Source organism: Triticum dicoccoides, chromosome 4B (genome assembly GCF_002162155.2).
Source record: "Triticum dicoccoides isolate Atlit2015 ecotype Zavitan chromosome 4B, WEW_v2.0, whole genome shotgun sequence".
Classification (NCBI taxonomy): Eukaryota; Viridiplantae; Streptophyta; class Magnoliopsida; order Poales; family Poaceae; genus Triticum; species Triticum dicoccoides.
The window spans coordinates 97,452,461-97,460,219 of NC_041387.1; the positions used below are offsets into that span (position 1 = coordinate 97,452,461).

Here is a 7,759-nt window from a genome sequence, read left to right on the forward strand (position 1 = left end):
GGGGTGGATGGAAAATAAACACAGGACAGAGCTAGGGTTTCGGGGATGGTGTGGAAGGGCTGTCGTTGGATCCCCGATCCTCCGACGGTGTTTGATGCACGATCCGCGTGACACGTCCATGAACCAATCAGATTACAGTATGATGTTATGACCATTTAAATAGGTCATGGTTGACTAAAATTAACGTGTTAAAATCATGTCAGCTATTTTATGACCTGAAAAATTCAAAAAAAATGAAAAAACCTTCTCATCATGTCACTAAATATGAACAAGTTTTCAGGAAAAATAACAAACAAGAAATAAGATAAATATCTTTTTAAATGTGTCTTGAGAAATGAGTTTTTTTGGCAAAAAAAACATTTTTTATTTTTCGAGTGTCCAAAATGAGTTTTTCTGTGAAGGACCTACCATATATTTGTTGCAAAATTGTATCAAGTCAATTTTCTAAAATACTAGGACATATTTAATGCACAATTGACCAAATGGTTGGGTGTCAAAAGTTTTGATCCACCTCTGGTGAAAAAGACAAATTTCCGCCGATTCAGTTGGAGGCGGGTCAAATTTGAACTGTAGCTCCCTCGTAGTTTGCTCTTTATTTGTTCCAAAAATCATTTCGAGGTACATAAGTATCTATTTAATCAGAGAAACATCAACAAAATTCCAAAATTCAACCACTAGCTAGGAACGGTCAAGCCCACCGTTTTGACCGCATTTTGAAACGGGCATAAAAAATTCAAAAAAAAATCAAAAAATTGGAAAACCTACGCATTGTGTCATTATATGTGGCCAAGTTCACAGGAAAAATAATAAACTTGTAATACTGCAATTATTTTAAAAAGTGTTCTTAGAAATAAGCTATCATGCGTGAAGATTCATGGCTTTCAAGCCAAATGATCAATCTTATGGCCACATTCATGGCATAGTTTGTTCAAATGATCTCATATTGTGCACAAGGGTGCATCTTGGAATTACAAACAATGTTGCCTAAGGGAGTTTTCATTTTCTTTGCACGGAAAATTCATTTTCCATTTTCCGAGTGCCCGAAATGAGGTTTTTTGTGTGAAGGAACTACCAAATAATTGTTGCAAAAATGGACCAAATCAATTTTATAAAATACTAGGCCATGTTTGATTCACAATTGACCAAATGGTTGGGTGTCAACAGTTTTGATCCACCTCTGGTGAAAAAGACAAATTCCTGCTGATTCAGTTGGAAGCGGGTGAAATTTGAACTACAGCTGCCTCATAGCTTGCTCTTTATTTTTTCCAAAAATCATTTCTAGGTACATAAGTATCTATTTTATCATAGAAACAACAAAAGTTTTCCAAGATTCAACCACTAGCTAGGAACGGTCAAGCCCGCCGTTTTGCCCGCATTTTGAAACGGGCATAAAAAATTCAAAAAAAAATCAAAAAATTGGAAAGCCTTCGCATTGTGTCATTATATGTGACCAAGTTTCCAGGAAAAATAATAAAATTGTAATACGGTAATTATTTTAAAAAAGTGTTCTCAGAAATGAGCTATCATGCGTGAAGATTCATGGCTTTCAAGCCAAATGATCAATCTTATGGCCACATTCATGGCATAGTTTGTTCAAATGATCTCATATTGTGCACAAGGGTGCATCTTGGAATTCCAAACAATGTTGCCTAAGGGAGTTTTCATTTTCTTTGCACAGAAAATTCATTTTCCATTTTCCGAGTGCCCAAAATGAGGTTTTTTTTGTGAAGGAACTACCAAATAATTGTTGCCAAAATGGACCAAATCCATTTTATAAAATACTAGGCCATGTTTGATTCACAATTGACCAAATTTTTGGGTGTCAAAAGTTTTGATCCACCTCTGGTGAAAAAGACAAATTCCTGCTGATTCAGTTGGAAGCGGGTGAAATTTGAACTGCAGCTACCTCATAGCTTGCTCTTTATTTTTTCCAAAAATCATTTCTAGGTACATAAGTATCTATTTTATCATAGAAACACCAAAAGTTTTCCAAGATTCAACCACTAGCTAGGAACGGTCAAGCCCGCCGTTTTGCCCGCATTTTGAAACGGGCATAAAAAATTAAAAAAAATTAAAAAATTGGAAAACCTTCGCATTGTGTCATTATATGTGACCAAGTTTCCAGGAAAAATAATAAACTTGTAATACGGTAATTATTTTAAAAAAGTGTTCTCAGAAATGAGCTATCATGCGTGAAGATTCATGGCTTTCAAGCCAAATGATCAATCTTATGGCCACATTCATGGCATAGTTTGTTCAAATTATCTCATATTGTGCAAAAGGGTGCATCTTGGAATTCCAAAAAATGTTGCCTAAGGGAGTTTTCATTTTCTTTGCACGGAAAATTAATTTTCCATTTTCTGAGTGTCCAAAATGAGGTTTTTTTGTGAAGGAACTACCAAATAATTGTTGCAAAAATGGACCAAATCAATTTTATAAAATACTAGGCCATGTTTAATGCACAATTGACAAAATGGTTGGGTGTAAAAAGTTTTGATCCACCTCTGGTGAAAAAGACAAATTGTCACCGATTCAGCTAGAAGCGGGTCAAATTTGAACTGTAGCTGCTTCATAGTTTGCTATTTATTTTTTCCAAAAATCATTTCTAGGTACATAAGTATATATTTAATCAGAAATACATGGTTTGATGGCGAGACATCGAGGTTTGGACGGTGGCCGAGGGCCCCAACTCTAGAGCGCGTAAGCTCGCATGCCCGCCACGTGGTCACCGCGTGACCGTGGCGTTGCCATGTGTTCTGGGTGGCCTAGGCATGTCTAGTGGGTTGGGCACTCCCCAGGTAGGTGCTAGGAAAAATATCACAACATAAGATTCTCACGAGGAGACCGATCGATGCTCAAACATGAATAAGCAGCCAAGTGTTTGATTTGCGGTACGGGAAATGCACATGGCTAAGGGGCGTGAGTTTTGGCTGAGGATGATCAGTTACTAAGAAGACCGTCTTCACAAATTTTCACCTCAAAAGGAGGAGCCTAGGTGGTACTTGCTTTACAAAGTACCACACTGGACATAAATACGAATGTTGAAGCTGGGCTCAAAATAATGAATGGATTGAGCTAGCATTTGGTGGAGGATGGTTATTTGGGCATAGCAAAGCACTGTAGAAAATGGATACCATTTGGACATGCCAAAGTGGTACTTCCTTCACAAAGTGCTGCTCTGATCAGAATAGGAAAATGAATATTTTTGAATTATTTTTAAACAAGGCAAGGAAGGTTTTTACATATTTGACGAAGATATGACCCAAAGAATTTATGAGATTTTTTTGGGAATTTTGGGAATAACAGAAATATAGGTTGCTTCACAACCTTGGGCAAAAACCACCACATGGACATGACACATAGGCAAAACTGATGAGATGGCGCCTAGTCATCACAACCCACCACAATCTACAAGGCTATGACCATCTATATTGGTCATTAGTAACTAGAAATAAGGCAGCGGACTAGCACTGTTTGCTTTGTGACCTTTTCGTGTAAGGAAATTATGACCTTTTTGACCAAAATGGTCGCAATGGTTTAGGGTTTGGAGCCCCTCGAACAGCTTTTGACCAATTGGTCTGAAATGGTCATAGATCTATGACCAATTCTTCTAGGGTCACTGACAAAAGGTCACTAGTTGACATATTTCTTGTAGTGATAGGCGAAAGATTTTGGTCAGGGGAGTCACAAGGGCACAAGGCAGGGAGCGTGCCTTATCCCCCTAGGTGTGCCCTGCCCCTTGTGGTCGCCTCATGGCTCTTCCGACTTGATCTCCAAGTTCCTGGGTGTCTTCTGGTCCAAGAAAAATCATCGTGAAGGTTTTATTCCATTTGGTATTCCTTCTCTGTGAAGCTCAAAAACAAGGAAAAATGGAAACTGGCACTGGGATCTAGGTTAATAGGTTAGTCCCAAAAGTAATATAAAATAGCATATTAATGCATATAAAACATCCAAAACAGATAATATACTAGCATGGAGCAATCAATAATATACTAGCTTGGAGACATATCAACCGCCGCCTTCAAGGTTAGGTTCTGGCATTTCGCCATTAGCACACAATGTTCATTCTCCATGATACTATCTACGGGGTAGCGAGGAGCTGTGAAACCAGGCTGAACGAGCTCCATAGAAGCCACACTGCTTCTCTGCTGAGATGGTGGGGTAGCTTTGGGGCAGTGTCGAAGGAAGGATCTTTGTGCCGCTGAGATGGTTGGACGGTATCTCATTGGCTCTCAAGTTCCTTTGGTTTCGCTTATCTTGCACTGATCTTCTGCATTTTGCTTGCTTCCTCTTTCTTCTATCTCTCTTGGCTTCTATAAGCACCGCTGTCGAGAAACCCATGCACCCACAAAATGGAGCCTGATGTTCCTCGTGTTCGTCCAGGGTGTACAGAATTCCTGAGGGCCTCTGTCTGCTCGTCCTTCTCTCTATCGGGAATGAATGTCCCTTCCTAATCTGCCTTGATTGCTTCCTTAAGCTTCATGACGGGTATTGCAAGTTGATCGTTCATCCAAGCACACTTCCCTGATTCTGGGTCCAAAGTTCCCCAACCCCGAAGAACCAAGTCCTTGCCCGATCTAGACAGTGCATGGTTGGACCCCTTTAGCAATCACGTCTTGCCCAACTTTGTCCCACATAGGTCGGGCTTTGCTATAGCCACCTAGCCCCGTAGTATGGTGATACTTCTATGCAGCATTTTGCTTGTTTGTCAGTGACATTTGCTTAGCCTTATCCGATTTCTTGTAGGCCACAAATGCGGGCCGGTGATTTTTTATCTTCTCATATTGACCGATGAATTCTGGAGTCTCGTCTTCATCGACAAACTTTTTCTTAAAATCTTTCTTCCAGTTCTTGAATAGTGTTGCCATCTTCTTAAGAGCGAACGCCTTCGTATAACTGGGTTATTCGGATCCTCCTCTGGAGGTAGGCTAAAAGTTGTCATCGGCGAGGTCCAAAGATCATCTTTCAGTATTATATACAACCGGTCTATTCTGCTAATATTAGCAGAATAACTATTCGGATAACAATTCCACACTGCACGCTCAACGCAAGTGCACGTCATTCTTTGAACCAAGTGTGCTTCAGTACTCACACGAGTGAACTTCTCGTCGGAAAAAATTGCATGCGTTGTTTTTTTGATACTGTTTTCGCTCTAGTTTTTTAACCGTTTATCGGAATTAGCCGTGTAATATACCGTTGAAAAGCTATGGATTAGGCGCAACTTCCATATGTTGAACACTTTTCGAGATTCCAGACAGTTTAAGAGCAGTTTTGAAAATGGTGCGTCCCATGATGAGTGACAGCGAGCGTTTTTTCACGATTTCTTCTAAACCGCTCGTCGGAACGAAGCAAATGATACACCGTTAGAAAGATATCTTCGAGGCGCATCTTTTTCATAACTATCATTTTCTCTAATTCGTTACGGTTAAAGAGTAGTTTCGAATTTACTAAATCGCGGAATTCTGTTTTTCAAAAATATTCATATTTTGAGTATTGTTTTCACTCCAGTGTTTTAACCGTTTGTCAAAATGAGGCGTGTAATATACCGTTGAAAAGCTATGGACGAGGCGCAACTTTCATATGTTGAATTTTTTTAAGATTCCTTACAGTTTTAAGTTAATTTTGAAAATCGTGTGGCGGATGATGAGTGGTAGCGGCCGTTTTTTGTGAAATTTTTACAGACCGGTTGTCGAAATGATTCAAATGATATGCCGTTGGAAAGATATCAATGAGACGAAACTTTTTCATGTAGAATACTCTCTCTAATTCGTTACGGTTTAAGAGCATTTTTAAATTTACCGAAATGCGGACACTCTGTTTTTCGCGACACCCAAATCGACGTGGGTACTTCATCCGATTGAAAACCGCACTGCATCGGATGAAAAACTGCACTGCATCAGACGTGTTAGAGAACAACATGGTTTCTTTTATTCAAACGTAATTTTTTCAAGGACGAGAAAGTAGAGTGCACTTCACATCGGGTGTAAATGAACCACAACACTATCAAGAAGTGAACCGCATTACTTTTCTTTGCTTCCGTAACATTTTTTTTGCACTTACAAGATGAACAACATCATCCGGCCGACCGCACTGCTTCATACTGAAAACCGCACTGCATCGGACGTGCAAGCGACTTGCATACCTTTTTTTGTCGGGCGTAAATTTTCCATGTTGAGGAAGTGGACCACGCTTCACGTCGAGGTGTAAGTGAACCGCAACACTACCGAAAGTGAATCTCATCACTACGAAAAGTAAACCACATGAGATTTTATTGTTTCATGCGCATAGACTAGGCAAGTGGACCGCATGGGCTGACCAAGTGAACTACATCTAATAAGAAGTGAGGTTCTTTTGAGATGTTTTTCGTTTCTATTTACCGAGTGAACCACATATAGTTTTTATAGCAAACTGCATGAGAGATCAAAGTAAGCTTCAAAATATACATAGCCATTTATTATTTTCACACGGCCACACTCACACATCCACACTCACATTAGTCAACAGCATTAGGGTTTATTTTTTAAAGTGTGCATTGCTGTTGCACGCCGTTTGAACCTCTCTTTTTTCATATCCCATTCAAAAATACCAAAAGGAAAAGTGGACCATTAAACACGATGAGATGAATTGCATTTTTGTTTTTTCTTCATTGTTTTTGGTTGTTGTCCTTTTACTACGCACGTCAAGAAAAACTTCAAACAACCAGATCCATTGTGAGGGTCGCTGTGTTTTGATCATGGGGGTGGAGAAGAGCTCGGATCTGGTGCGAAATAATCTAAAAAGAATGACCTGCGCTTCAAAGTAAGCACTTTTTATTGCATGCACATTTTTAGAGAGCTGCGATTGGTAGGGCTCTGGACTACGAGGCGGGGCGAAACGAGCTGCAATTCTCCTACAATGACGGGGGAAAAACAAATCCACATTTTTTCGTTAAACGCAAGCCGGTCGCCGGCGCACTAGATGTCCACCCCCACAGCACTGCATCTATGGTGCCCATGGTACTGCAACCAAGCTATAATCTACAAACTGATCCATGGAAATTTACGGAAGACTCCTAAAAACGAAAATACAAAGCAATCGGGATACTGCTTGTGGAAGGAGGGACACAGAGGATCAGACGCCATTGCCAACATGCGTGCTGGGGAGGGGAGCACCTTCCTTATCTCGTTGTAAGTCTGGAGGGCGCTTGGGGAGGAGTCAATGCAGCTGGGTGCTCAAAGCAGTGCAGATCTTGTAGCAAAAGCTGTCGATCCGTCGACCCCGTCGCCCAGCCATAGCCTAGCGCCACCACGGACTACACGCATGTGCGCCCCGCATTGCACCACACTAGCCGGAAACCCCGAGGGCCCATAAGGCGAACTGGTAGCTGGGGAGACGAGGGCCACGAGGGGCTCGCTGGATATAGGGAGAGGGCCATGGTGACCTCAATGCAGGGTAGGGGTGCTGCTGCCCCCAGCGGCGAAGACGGCGCAGATCCAAGGTGGTGGAGGGATGGGCGGTGTTGGGGTCGGGATGGGGGGAACCTGCAGGAGGACGACGACGGCACAACAGGAGGTCACCGGGGCCGGGGGGTTGTGGATCCGGCCACCGTAGCGCAAAAGGACATCATCGGGGTCGTGGAGGTCCGAGGTGGTCGACGCCAATGGTGCTCGCAGACAGGGGCGTGGCAGCAACCCGGGGAAGGGCAGCGTGCGATGATTTTGGGAAGGGCGGCCGGTGGCAGATCGGCTGCCCACGCGCTGCGCGGTGGGAGGTGGTGGTC

The 7,759-nt window shown here is 42.0% G+C and overlaps 1 pseudogene; it reads right to left on the bottom strand.

The window, feature by feature from the left end:
• Positions 1-7,759, bottom strand: part of LOC119292552 — a 33,346-nt pseudogene that overhangs the window by 1,446 nt on the left and 24,141 nt on the right.